The 13,001-nt window shown below is 46.5% G+C and overlaps 1 pseudogene; it reads left to right on the top strand.

The window, feature by feature from the left end:
- The first annotated feature begins 402 nt into the window (after positions 1-402).
- On the top strand, positions 403-2,147 carry LOC133929265 (putative leucine-rich repeat receptor-like protein kinase At2g19210; annotated as a pseudogene).
- The last annotated feature ends 10,854 nt before the right edge of the window (positions 2,148-13,001 follow it).

Raw genomic sequence — 13,001 nt, forward strand, 5'->3', positions numbered from 1 at the left:
AAAAAAAATCTCTCCCCCTTTGAAGAAAAAAATCAAAATGAGCTACTTTCTCTCCCCTTTTGACAATGATTTAATCAAAAATTCAAAAGAGAGAATTAAATCTTATTATTTCAATCATTTCAATGAGTATCAGAATTCATCCACATATATAGGCCCTGTTTATTTCAGTTTATCAGTAGCTTAAACAAACGTCAAACTTATTGCTAGCTTATGACTTTTCTAATAAATTGGTTTTTGTTGAAATAAACTAAAAGCTGATAAGCTGGCTGATATCAGCTTTTCTGAAAAACTAATGTACTTAGAGCCTAAAAATTAAGTCTCGCTTTTCTCAGAAGCCCTAAACAGCTTTTTAGAAAAATTCATAAATTTTAACTGTACCAAACAGGGTTACAATGGTTACAGAAGGAGCGACTAAAGTTGAACATATATTATGCTGCAGTGACCGCTTGCATGTGCAGTGGGACAATCAACGCCTAGAACAATGGCGGCGAGGTTGTGGCTGCTGCTTCTCTGCCTCGCCGTCGCCGGCACCGTCGGCGTGCTCCAAGCTCACGCTCAGCCCGACAACATCGATACGCGCAGCATGCATCTCAGACTTTCTTTTCTCAGATCCTGTACTGCATGCACGGATGGTTTCGCAAGTCGCAACACGATGCAATGCACCATGCACGATTGAAGAACAAAGTAATGTGTGCGGTTGCAGATTTCATTAGCATATAGACTGTGGCCTTCCGGGGACGGCGACCTACGTGCACGACACCACCAAGTTGTCCTACGCTTCGGGCGCCGCCTTCATCGACTCCAGCTCGAACCACAACATCTCGGCCGAGTACATCACGCCGCTGCTCGGCAAGCACTACCACAACATGTGCATCTTCCTCGACAGCGTGCGCAATTGCTACGCCTTCGGTCCCTGGTGGCCGGGCTCAAGTACATCCTCTGCGCCACCTTCAAGTACGGCAACTACGACGGCCTTGGCCGGCTGCCCATCTTCGACCTCTACGTCGGCTTCAACTTTTGGACCATGTTGAACATCACGGACGCAGACACCGCGGTGATCCAGGAGGCCATCGTCCTCGTGCCGGACGACTTCGTGTAGGTCTGCCTGGTGAACACCGGCTCTAGCACGCCATTCATCTCCGGGCTGGACCTGAGGCCCCTCAAGAGCTCGTTGTACCCGCAGGCGAACGCGACTACGCGACGCAGGGCCTAGTCTTGCTCGACGGGTTCAACTTCGGCCCGACCAATTACACGCTTGCGGACATCGTCAGGTGAGCTCCGTCTCCTGTTTTAATCAATTCGAAGAGCCACGTAATGCGGAGCAGTGAAGTAATCGACCGTGAAAATGATTGATTGGTCTGGTACCTTGATGATCCACACGACTGGATTCCTTTGGTCGACACGACCAGCTGGAACACTATATCGACTATGAAGAGCGTGCTGAACATAGTCAACAAGTTCGAGGCATCGTCGAAGGTGATGCAGACGACGATCACGCCATGCAACGCGTCCAAGAACATTGAGTTCTTCTGGGACCCAGTGCCGCAACCCAAGGACTCGGTGCCGGGGTACATCGGCATCATGTACTTCTCCGAGCTGCAGCTCCTACCCAGCAACGTCGTGCGGCAGTTCTACATCAACCTCAACGGCAAGTCGTGGTACCCCAAGGCCTTCACGCCGGGGTACCTCTACACCGACGCCAGCTACAACAGCAACCCCGTCAGGGCTTCACCCAGTACAACGCCGCCGATCATCAACGCCGTCGAGGTGTTCTCCGTCACCCCACCACCAACGTTGGTACGGATTCCAAGGACGATGCATGCATGTATTGTAGACACATATATGCGGCAAATACATGAGCTGATGATTAGTGACTGTAACTGATTATTTGGGTGCAATTGACAGTATCTACCATCACGACAATCAAGGAGAAGTATCATGTGCAGAAGAACTGGATGGGTGACCCATGCGCTCCAAAGACTCCTGTGTGGGATGGGTTGACATGCAGCTATGCCATTCCCAGTCCTCCCAGAATCATCGACGTGTAAGTAGTTCAGATTTACACAGAGTATATACTTGTGTTTATGATTAAACTAACAGGCGCCTCACGCTAATAACGTGGCTAAGTATCGCTGCAATATTTTTGTTGACAATAACCTTTGATTAAAAATTGAAGAGCTATTGTTTCCGTCTGACAACGGCTGGTCAAGCTCTGTTAGGCTAGTTCTATTGTTACGCTGACTCTGTAAATCTCGCTGCACGCCTGCTAGCATCTAGGCATTCGATTAGGGAGTTTGCTGCTCGATTGAGCTCATATACTTATATAAATACTGGTTCATACAATGAATACAAGTGTGAGTTGATTCTCAATCTCTGCATGGTATCAGTTACCAACGATTCTTGCTAATTCCGCTGCACCTCTGATGGCGTCCTCTCCTTCATCCTCTGCCTCCTCGGCTGCTCCTTCTTGTAATCCCTTTCTTCCCCAACCTGCCATCCCCAATGCCATCTCTTTCGCATCCCTGCAACTCACAAACATCAAAATTCATGTCCCAGTCACCCTAGACATGGCCAAATCCAATTTCTCCCAATGGAGCACCTTCTACTCCCTCTCTTTCCGCAAGTTTGGAATTCTTGACCATGTTGATGGCTCTGTTGATGCTCGCTTGAAAATCAACGATGCCGAATGGACTCAGATCGATTGCTGCATCGTTTCCTGGTTGTATTCAACGGTCTTTCCTGAGATCATGAATATGGTTCTCTGTCCCAACGACTGCGCGTTCAATGTGTGGGCAGCGATCACCGGACTCTTCCATAGCTGCATGTAATGTGCATTCTATGCACAACAAGAATTCCACAGTTTGTACCAGGGATCTATGTCAATCACTGAGTATTGTGGTCATCTCAAGAAGCTTGCTGACTGTGACAGCCCAAAATCCTTAAACCTATCATTAAGCATTAATGAGTATCATTAGCATTATGTTTATTGTTTTGAGCAATTTTTGACATGTAATTTAAATTAAACAAATTGTTAAAGTCAATATTAACTGATGCTTTGTGAAGCAACTCACAAAATCACTATACAACATAGGGTTGAAGATAATTTTAGAAATTAGTACATGCCATTTAAAGAATATTAGTAATTTTTCCCAAATTTTTGGGAATTTTTTTGAGGGCATAAAAATTACAACAAGTTATAAAATATTGCCACTTTGAAGAATTTTAATTTAAAATTGGCTTAGGATTTTTGGATCAAACAAGTTAAAATGGGTTGAACATGAATTTTAGTTTTATGTTTTTGGATTAGAGTAGAAGAGGGGATGTTTTTCTTTCTGCTAGTCACTGTTCATCGTGGCCCCACTGTCATCCTCTCCATCCTCTCTCACCCGAGCAGCTTCCAGAGGGCACCGCAGATGTTGACATTTGACCCCGGCCACAGCCACATCGCCGGCCACAGCGTCTTCTCAAAAGATCGCCCACCGCCTTACCCTCTCTCTCTCCCCCCCTTATCCCTCGGTCCCTCTCTCTCTTTGCTCACTTCTCTCACTCAGCCACGCGCACAGAGTAGAGCAGAGCGCAGCCAAGCACAACACAGTCGCCGCCAACCCAAATCCGCCGCGCCCGAGCACTATTCCGTTGAGACCGAGCCACAAGAGGCACAGTGGAAGGTCGCGCGAGCTTCCCCAAGTTCTCTCCCGCACGAGCTCCACCGTTTCCCGGCCGGATTTTCGTGCGCTAGTGCTCCTTTCTTAGCTCCGGCAGCTTTCTCCGCCACATCTCCGGCGAGCCGCTTCACCGTTGCTTCTTCGGTCAAACCAGTCCCGCGGTGAGCTTCCTCGTGACCTCTTGAATCTTTTGTACGCGTAGCTTTCCCTTTTGGCTTGTTGCCGACACACTTCTCCATGGTGGTCGAGCCGCTGCTGCCCGTGCGTGCACGCCGCCGGCCGAGACGCAGCCAGGCTCGCCGGTCAGTAGCTGCACCGTTGTGTTCGCTGGACCGCATAGATGTGGTTGGAGCTTCGGGCTGGGCCAATTATGATGCCGATTAGCCGCTGGCGTGTGGGACAGAGCCGCCGCCGAGCAGCTGCCGCCGCTTGCTGTCGCTGGCTGCTCTTCGGACCTCGCCGTCGACCACATGTTCCACTGGTGTGATCTCTGCGTCGCGCTGGTGCTGTGGGTGCCCTTGGTTGGTCGTTTCCTACCGCCGTTCACCGCTGGCGAGGTCGCCCGTGCCACTAGTGCACTGTGCAGCTGGCCTCATGGCCATTTTGACCAGAGTCAAAATGCCTGGGCCCACTGTCAGTCACTGTTATCATTTCCATGTCATATCAATATGCACAAGTTTATGAGAGAGCGTGCTCTTTGTGATGAGTTCACTAACCTCTTCGGACCCAATGAGTTTGGGGATCAAATTGTACTTGAATGAGTTTTAGGTACAATGAAGATGCATCGGATGCTTGAATTAATCATAATGAAGGTCCTTTCAAGTAAAAGCTCATTTCAATTGAAATTCATGAAGATGATTTTATCCTTTCAATTGGATTTTTCATGAAGAAGGTCTTTATCTTTCAATTGGTATCTACAAAAAGACCATCTCCTTCAATTTCAATTGGAATCAAAAGAAGGACCATATCAAAGCGAGCAATTCAATATCATTTCAAGTAATTTGTTCTTGATTTATGCATTTAATTTCAAAGATTCAATCTTGTGTATATTGCATCATAGCATGAAAATGTCTTGCAAAAATTTGTTTTTCTTGCAAGTGCTTAAAACCTCTTTATTGCAAATATGAGCAATTTGAAGTAGCATAATTTTGTGGGAACTCTATAATCATGTTTATGATTCATCCAATCCCAATATGCAAAAGATTTCATATCAAATGCTTGAGTTGCTCCTATATGCAATATTGATGAAAATTGCAAAATCTTTTGCTTGAGGTTTGTAGTCCGCTTTAAATTGCTCTTTTGGACATATAGGCTCATGAGATGTTGACACTTTGTGATAAATGAGAAATTCGTTATATTGTCAACCATTTTGCTATGTTCAACTTAGAGCATAATCTATTGCATTTGTGTTTGAATATTTATTTCGGACTCATGCTTGTTTTGCCTTCAATTGAATTAGTTTCAATTAGAATTGGTATCTCTTTCAATTGTTTCAATTGGTATGCTTTGAATTTTCAATTGATATCCTTTGGAATTTTAATTGGTATCTTTTTCAATTGGTATCTCTTGTAGGTATCTAATTGATATCTTTTAAAGTTTTAATTGGTATTTCCTTTTGAAATATTTTTTCGCATATCTTTGAACCCTTTTGACCTATTGTATAGCTTGTTCTCCCTTTTGATCTATTGTATAGCTTGTTCTCCTCACATAGCTCGTAATTGGATAAGTGTATTTGGTCTAACTCAAACTATGAAAAATACACATATCATAAGGAGTTTACACTATACATGGTCTTGCACTAGCTTTCAATGATTCCCTCTTGTGGGATAGGGTTAATGGTGTTTTGGAGAAAGATTTTTCTTTTAGCAAGTCCTACTTAATTCTTACCAATTTGATGTAAATTGGGGGAGAATTTGTTTCGATGATTCCATTTTGGCATTGATGTCAATTGGGGGAGAATTTGGACTAGATGTTATATTTTGTAAGACGACTTTGCTTATGGAGGATAATTTGCTTATATGGTGAAGATGTTAATTAGGGGAGAATTTGAATGATTGCCTTTGAAAGGTTTGCTTTGCATGAGCATATTCATCTTCATACATACTTTGTCATGCTTGCTTGATATGTATAAAGAAAACTCCGTCCAAAATTTGAGATAGACAATATATGCAATGATATTCAAAATTCATTCACACATACATAGATTGTGGGGGAGTTTATTATATACATATGTTGGTTTTTACTAACATCAAAACCTTTGTGGTGTTTGATGCTAGTAAAACTAGTTTTGGCAATCTCAAATATCTTTGTGATATTTGGTATTTCCAAAACTTGTTCTTCGTATACATTCATCTTCGGATTATATGTGTACTTAGAACTTTAAATTTTGTCAAATATAATCATCTAGTGAGATTGTCATCAATTACCAAAATGGGGGAGATTGAAAGTGCATCTAGCCCCTATGTGTGGTTTTGGTAATTAATGACAATACATATGGACTAACAATGTTGTTGAGATTGTTAGTAGGTTGTTCAATAGGTGATGCATGGAGAAGAGACATGCATGAACTCTAGGTGAATGGGAAGATTGAAAGTACATCAAGATGAATGAGCTCTAGGTGATGCTCGGATGTGATGCATGGAGGAGAAATATGCATCTAAATAAAGGAGCTTTTAGTGATGCTCATAAGAAGAAGAAGAAGAAGCTCAATAAGATTAGTAATAAGCTTGAATGCTAAGTTATTTGTGGAGATCAAGTAACTAAAGGTATGACTTGTTAATAGAGTTTTATGGACTAACCCGTGTGCTATGTGTTTAAGAATGAGTAGGGTTAGGTTCTATATGAAGATTGACAATATGCGTGAAGGCTAATAAGTTACTTGTGAAGATCAAGTAACTTAAGGTATAAATATTGTCATTTAGGTTTTATAGACTAACCCATGTGCTTTGTGCTTGAGAGTGAGTTGGGGTTAGGATCCATAAGAAGGTATAAGTTGAATTGAAATCACATATGTCAAGCGTGAAGAACAAAAGTGGACTCCATATATGAAAAAGTGAATTATCTGAAGATGTCGAATACAAAGTGGTTTTCTATGGCAAGACGGTGAAGGGCAAGCAAGACTCGGCTGCGATGGACCATCCGTGGTGAAGGGCAAGCAAATGGCTTGGCGCCGAAGGACCAAGGCAGTGGTGAAGAGCGAGTAAAGACTTTGCGCCGATGGACCGTGCGAGGCCATGGGAAGCTATGGATGATTCACATCAATCATATGAAGAATCAAGAAGAGATGGAGTGAAGAATATATGAAAGTTGGCAACCCTCAAGGTTTAAAAGAAAGAAGCGGTACTTGAAAGTTTTTCAAAAGCTCAAAGTGGTTCAAATGAGTTTTATCTTTGAAATTGAGTATAGGTATGCTGCACTATTAAGAGGGATGCAACGTGAGCTAATTGTCGCGTCTCAGTGCTCAAGAGTTCCCAACCAAACCCAAAGTGAGAGTTTGTTGTTAAGAGTCCGGAACGGAAAGTGCGGAAGTGTCCAAAATGGGTTTTTGAGTGTTCCTAATTTGATCCTATGACTTTTAGGTCGTGAATTCAGTTGGGATGTGTAGCCCTCTGAATAAGCTTTCCATAGAGTCCAAAATCGTCAAAATCGGACTCCGGGATCAAAAGTTATCGCCATTTTTCGGAGGTCAGCTGTGCTGTGGCCGGAGACTCCGGTGTAGGTCGGACACTCCGGTACCTGGAAAGGCCGGAGACTCCGGTGAACTCCGGATACTCCGGTACCTGGAGTGGCCGGAGACTCCGGGAAGTCTCCGGGACTGTTTTCTGGGTTAAGTGCCGACCGGAGACTCCGGTGTAGGCCGGATACTCCGGTAAAAGTCTAGAAAAGAGCATAACGGCTAGTTCTGACACATTCTGTGACCGTTCTGACGCCGTATTTAGATTTAGTGCCGGATACTCCGGTGTTCACCGGATACTCCGGTCAGTTCTGACAAAAACAGTAACGGCTAGTTGTTTGGAGTGAGCTATTTATACCCCACTTACCCCATCCTTTGGGGCTGCTGCAAGGGGCACGAAAGAACACATTTTTAGAGCCAAAAGAACCTCTCCCACTCCATTCTAGTGTGTGATTTGAGAAGAAAAGTGAGTTGGGTTAAGAGATTAGAAGATTGAGTGCAAGTGAGCCAAATCCATTCTTGAGCACTTGAGTTCTCGGCAAGAAGTTCGATTGCATTTGTTACTCTTGGAGGTGAAGCCTCCTAGCCGGCTAGGTGTTGCCCGGTGAGCTCCCGCACGTGTGGTGAGCCGCGAGAAAGTTTGTGAAGGTCGATCTCGCCTCCGAAAGGGAAGAGATAAACCTAGTGGATTGAGGAAAGCGGTTGAAAGAGACCCGGCTCGTTGGAGCTTCCTCAACGGAGACGTAGGATTCACGGTGGTGAATCCGAACTTCGGGAAATAAATCTTTGTGTCTCCTCTCTTGTTCCCTTACTTTTAAGTTCTTACTCAATCTTTGTGCATATTGCTCGATCTACTTGTTTGTGTGTATTTGAGTATAGGTTCTTCGTGAATCTACTTGGAATCATCTCCGGGAACACACGACATCACCTAGTTTGAGCTAGAACTCTCTACTCATCCTTTATATTTAGTTTCGGGCTCAGTTCTGTACAGAACCCAGAGAATCCGGCCTTTACCGGAGTTTCCGGACCTGTACAACCCGGAGAATCCGGTCTTCACCGGAGTCTCCGGTGAACAGTAATTCCAGGCATATGAACAGTGTTTTCAGCCTTTTTCAATTGAAGTTTTATTCATATCTCTTGCTAGAATTGAATAATTTTAGTCACCTTAGGATTGTAATTTCCACACTTATTTAGGGTGATTGTGCACTAGTTGAGCCTAGCATATTTAGATCCGTTAATTTATATTCCGCTGCAAGTTTAGGCTAACGGTAAAAAGGGGACGAATTTTTGTAAAACGCCTATTCACCCCCCCTCTAGGCGACATCATTGTTCTTTCAGGGATGTCGGCTCGCAGGTCACATTTCAGGCTCTCATCATCAACACTCTACATGGCCTCAACTCCAAATTCGCCCATGCCATCTCCACCATCTCTGCTCAGGCGCCACCAATGTCCTTTCCATGTACGCATTCCTATCTTGTACAAGAGGAAACACGCATTGCCTACATGGCCAAGATGGAGGCCTCGACTCCTCTTCTTGCCACTGCTTCTTCCTCGACCACAACCACTCCATCTGACAATAGCACACGACAAAAGAAGAAACGAAAGAACGACGGCCACAGACGCCCCTCCTCAAACTCCAACGGCGTGCCCCGTCCACCAACCGCACCGACTCCATCCTGGATTCTTGCCGTCAACCCGTGGGCCATGGACGGGTGTTGTGTAGACTTGGCCACTCCCGCAATGCCCTGTTGGTGCAGGTCTGCTTGGTCCCCGCCCCAGTGTGGCACCTCCCTAGGCCATAACTGCGCCATACCTCGCTCCCGACTCCTCTGAGATCCAAGCTCCACCACCAACGGCATCTGGCATCCCTCCTGAGCTCTCCACCGTGATCTACGACATCTCTACACAAAGTCGATATGCAGGTGGTGGAAATTGGTTCCTCAATACCGGTGCCACAGCGCATATGGCCGCTCATCTGGGTATAACCTCCTCCTATACTCCATCATCTTCCTCTTCTCACATTGTTGTTAGAAATGGTTCCCATTTATCTGTTCATTATATCAAGGCTTATGTTCCTACTTCTTCTTCATCTTTGCCTTGAAAAAAGGGCCTGAAAGGCCTTCGTGCCGTGCCTCCACCCAAAAGCTCGAAGGCACAAACATACCTCGAGACAAATATAAGGGTTTGTTGTTTTAACTAGAGATTATAAAAAACAACTTGTAGATTTTGGATTGTAAGAAACTAAATTGTACAATCTACAGAAGCTAATGAAATTCGGATTGCTAGATTGTTACAATCTGAGAGCTGAATTATGATCTGGAGTGTTTATTTTAACTTACAAATTATAATTCACAATATAGCAATTGAAAGCTAAAACAAACAGTACCTAACACTAGAAAGCGGACAAAGACTCCCACCTAAAACACTAAACCTGGATCTAGGGATAAGGCAATTTACTATAATGCCCTTTAGGTCGGCGTCCTGGCAGATATTATTAGGGTCCTAACCATTCTTTACTAGTTAGTCTCTTCTAGGCTTCACACTTTCTACCCTTCGAGTCTAGGTTCGAAAGCCCCCTCTCTGCTTGTTTGGATCAGTATCCACAACAAGTATATTGTTGCCATCAACTATCTTCTTCGTCATTGACGAGTGAGTATCTGCCTTCTAGTTTAAGTGGGGCCCAGTTTGTTGTGAGTAGCATAAGAAAGGACAATGGAATAGCTCAAGTATGGTGGTAGGGTCAGTGATGCAATGGAGGATGGAGGACACGATCGCAAATGAGTGACGCATGACATAGTGGCTCAGCTGGATGTAGTATCACAGGCGAGCATACTATGTAAAAGGGCAATCTATATCATGCAATTAGGTAGTAAGTGTGGGTCTTGGGTAAGTGGGCTTTTGTTGTTGCAATTCCGACAATGTGTAGTCCTATAAGGGCTATTAAGCTGGGGCCCGCATCTCAATTAAAAAAAAGAAAATAATCCAACTACCCACCCCTCACCTACGATTCTTTCACCCATGACGCCCTTCGGACTTGTCGTCCATGTATCACCTACGGACAAGGCCTTGTGGCCATCCATTGCAAGGTCGACTTCTCCTTGCACGGCTCCTAGCAGGGCCACTCTTCCCCTCTCCACCGCAAGGCCGTCCATCGCTACTCTTCTCCAGGTGGTCGCCGGAAGGAGGCGAGGTCGTGGAGGTGGCACTATCATAGAAAGGGTTATAAAAAATCGAGCCAACACGAACTAGTAATGATAGTGATTATCATTCTTCGTTAGAATCGACAGTTGTCGGAGGGTGAACTCCTGTCGCAGGGATCCCGAGAGACCCCTTTTTAGAGATTCGGCCGGGGGGATGATCCTAGAAAAGTTTGCACGGGAAATGAGCGGAAAAGGAAATAAATGCGATGGCTTGCGGGGACACCGGGTTTTTGGACAGGTTCGGGCCGCGCGGAGGCGTAACACCCTACTCCTGTGTGAGTGTTATCTCTGGTTCTCGAAGGAGAACTCTTTTACAAAAGAGTCGAAGGCTCCTATGTTCTAGCTAGCTGGTCTCTTGATCGTCTTGCGATCGGGGCTGTTCTTTCCTTGTTCTCTTTTTCTGTCTTCGTCTATCCGTCCTCTCTAGCGTCCTCCTTCCTTTCCTTTTATAGATGCGCCGACCTCGACATATCCTGAATGGGAAAGAGGGGATGCCAATGCCCAGGTGCCACGGAGAAAGGCCTAATCATCTCATTTTGGCGAAGTGACAGGGGCGGTGGAGGAAGGCGGCGCGCATTCGACCACTAGCCGCTGTGGAAGCATCGGGGTGCCATAAAAGAAAGGCCCACCGGACAGCCTCAGAGGTGCCCGGTGCGCCCACTCTGTCTTGTTCTCCTGCCAGGGCAGGGTGGCAGGCCGAGTGCTTCGATTCTGGTAACGTTATCCCGAGGTGCGCAAGTGGAAACGGGACGGGACCCGTGCATTTAATGAACCCACGCCCCCCAGCCTGGGCATGGCCGGGTCTGACACTGGGGCGTGGGCAGCCGAGAATGTCAGGATGTCAGAATGCCAGGCCACGCGCGCCTATTAAATGCGGCATCGGGCCCTTGACTGGATGACACTCTGGCGACGGGGCCCTTTGAGTCTTTGAACGATCTTGCGCGAACCTTCTGGGGACCGAGTCCCCGGGGGCTGCCACGTGCAGCCCCGAGCACTATCTCCCGAGCATCTTGGGGGGACCTTCGGGGCACCGGGTCCTCGGGGGCTGCCACGTGCAGCCCCGAGCACTCTCTCCCGAGGACTTCAGTGAGACCTTCGGGGCACCGAGTCCTCGCGGGCTGCCACGTGCAGCCCCGAGCACCCTCTCCCGAGCACTTTAGAGGGACCTTCGGGGCACCGAGTCCTCGGGGGCTGCCACGCGCAGCCCCGAGCACCCTCTCCCGAGTACTTGAGTGAGACCTTCGGGGCACCGAGTCCTCGCGGGCTGCCACGTGCAGCCCCGAGCACCCTCTCCCGAGCACTTTAGAGGGACCTTCGGGGCACCGAGTCCTCGGGGGCTGCCACGCGCAGCCCCGAGCACCCTCTCCCGAGTACTTGAGTGAGACCTTCGGGGCACCGAGTCCTCGCGGGCTGCCACGTGCAGCCCCGAGCACCCTCTCCCGAGTCTCTGCTTTTACCTTGCAGGGTGGTGATATGTGGTGGGCGGCCGGTTTGGCCTCGGGACTTAGGGACCCCTGGTTCTAAATACACCGACAACAGTGATATTAGTTCATCAAAAAATATGCCTCTAATAATATACAGTGATAATGGATATCACTATCAGTTATATTTACGAACTAGCTGTGATACCAAAAAACCGTACAAATTCATGAGTCTGCCTGCTCGGCTTTTCCAAGTGTCTTTAAATATTTCGCACGCGATCACAAACGCTCTCACTTGATCACTCTTGCTCTTGCTCTCGCTCTCACCCTCTCCCCTCCACTGCCGTCGCCTCTGCCGCCGCACGATGGATCCAAGTTATTCTTCTCCTGCTCTAGCCACTCCACCGTCGCCACCTTCTCCGACCACGACACCCACACCTACGCCATCGTCCGACGACGAGATGGTGGCCCTGTCGGAGAGCTCGGACGAGGCATAAACCTCGAACTCCAGCGATTCGATGGGGTCCCCCTTCGAGGACGACATCGTGTGAGATTTCTTCCTCGACAAACTGAAGGAGAAGAGACCCTAACCAAGCTTGGATGAGGAGGAAGAAGAGGAGAAAGAGGAGGAGGAGGAAGAGGAGTAGGAAGCCAGTGACGACGGCGGTGAGGACGAGGACGAGGACGACGGCGATGGCGAGGACAAGGACGACGACGACGACGGTGTTTAGGGTTTTTTTGCCTGCGCGAGTTTAGAGTTTTTTGCGCACAGTCGTGCATGTCTTTTGTTTTGGTGTATAGTAATGGATTTAACGACTTAATTATAAATTAGTATGATATAAAGCTTTAAATCTGGACATTAGTAATATAAAGCTCGATTAAATTATTGCATGTCTTTTATTTTATTTTATTTTTTGCTCTGGATTGAGTATCACTACCGATTCGTAGTTGGAACCATCAGTGATAAGTATTTAAATCTGCAGAATAAACTTAAGAACTGACAGTGATAATTTGCATCACTATCGGTTAGTTATATGAATC

This window comes from Phragmites australis, chromosome 9, assembly GCF_958298935.1.
Source record: "Phragmites australis chromosome 9, lpPhrAust1.1, whole genome shotgun sequence".
Taxonomy (NCBI): domain Eukaryota; kingdom Viridiplantae; phylum Streptophyta; class Magnoliopsida; order Poales; family Poaceae; genus Phragmites; species Phragmites australis.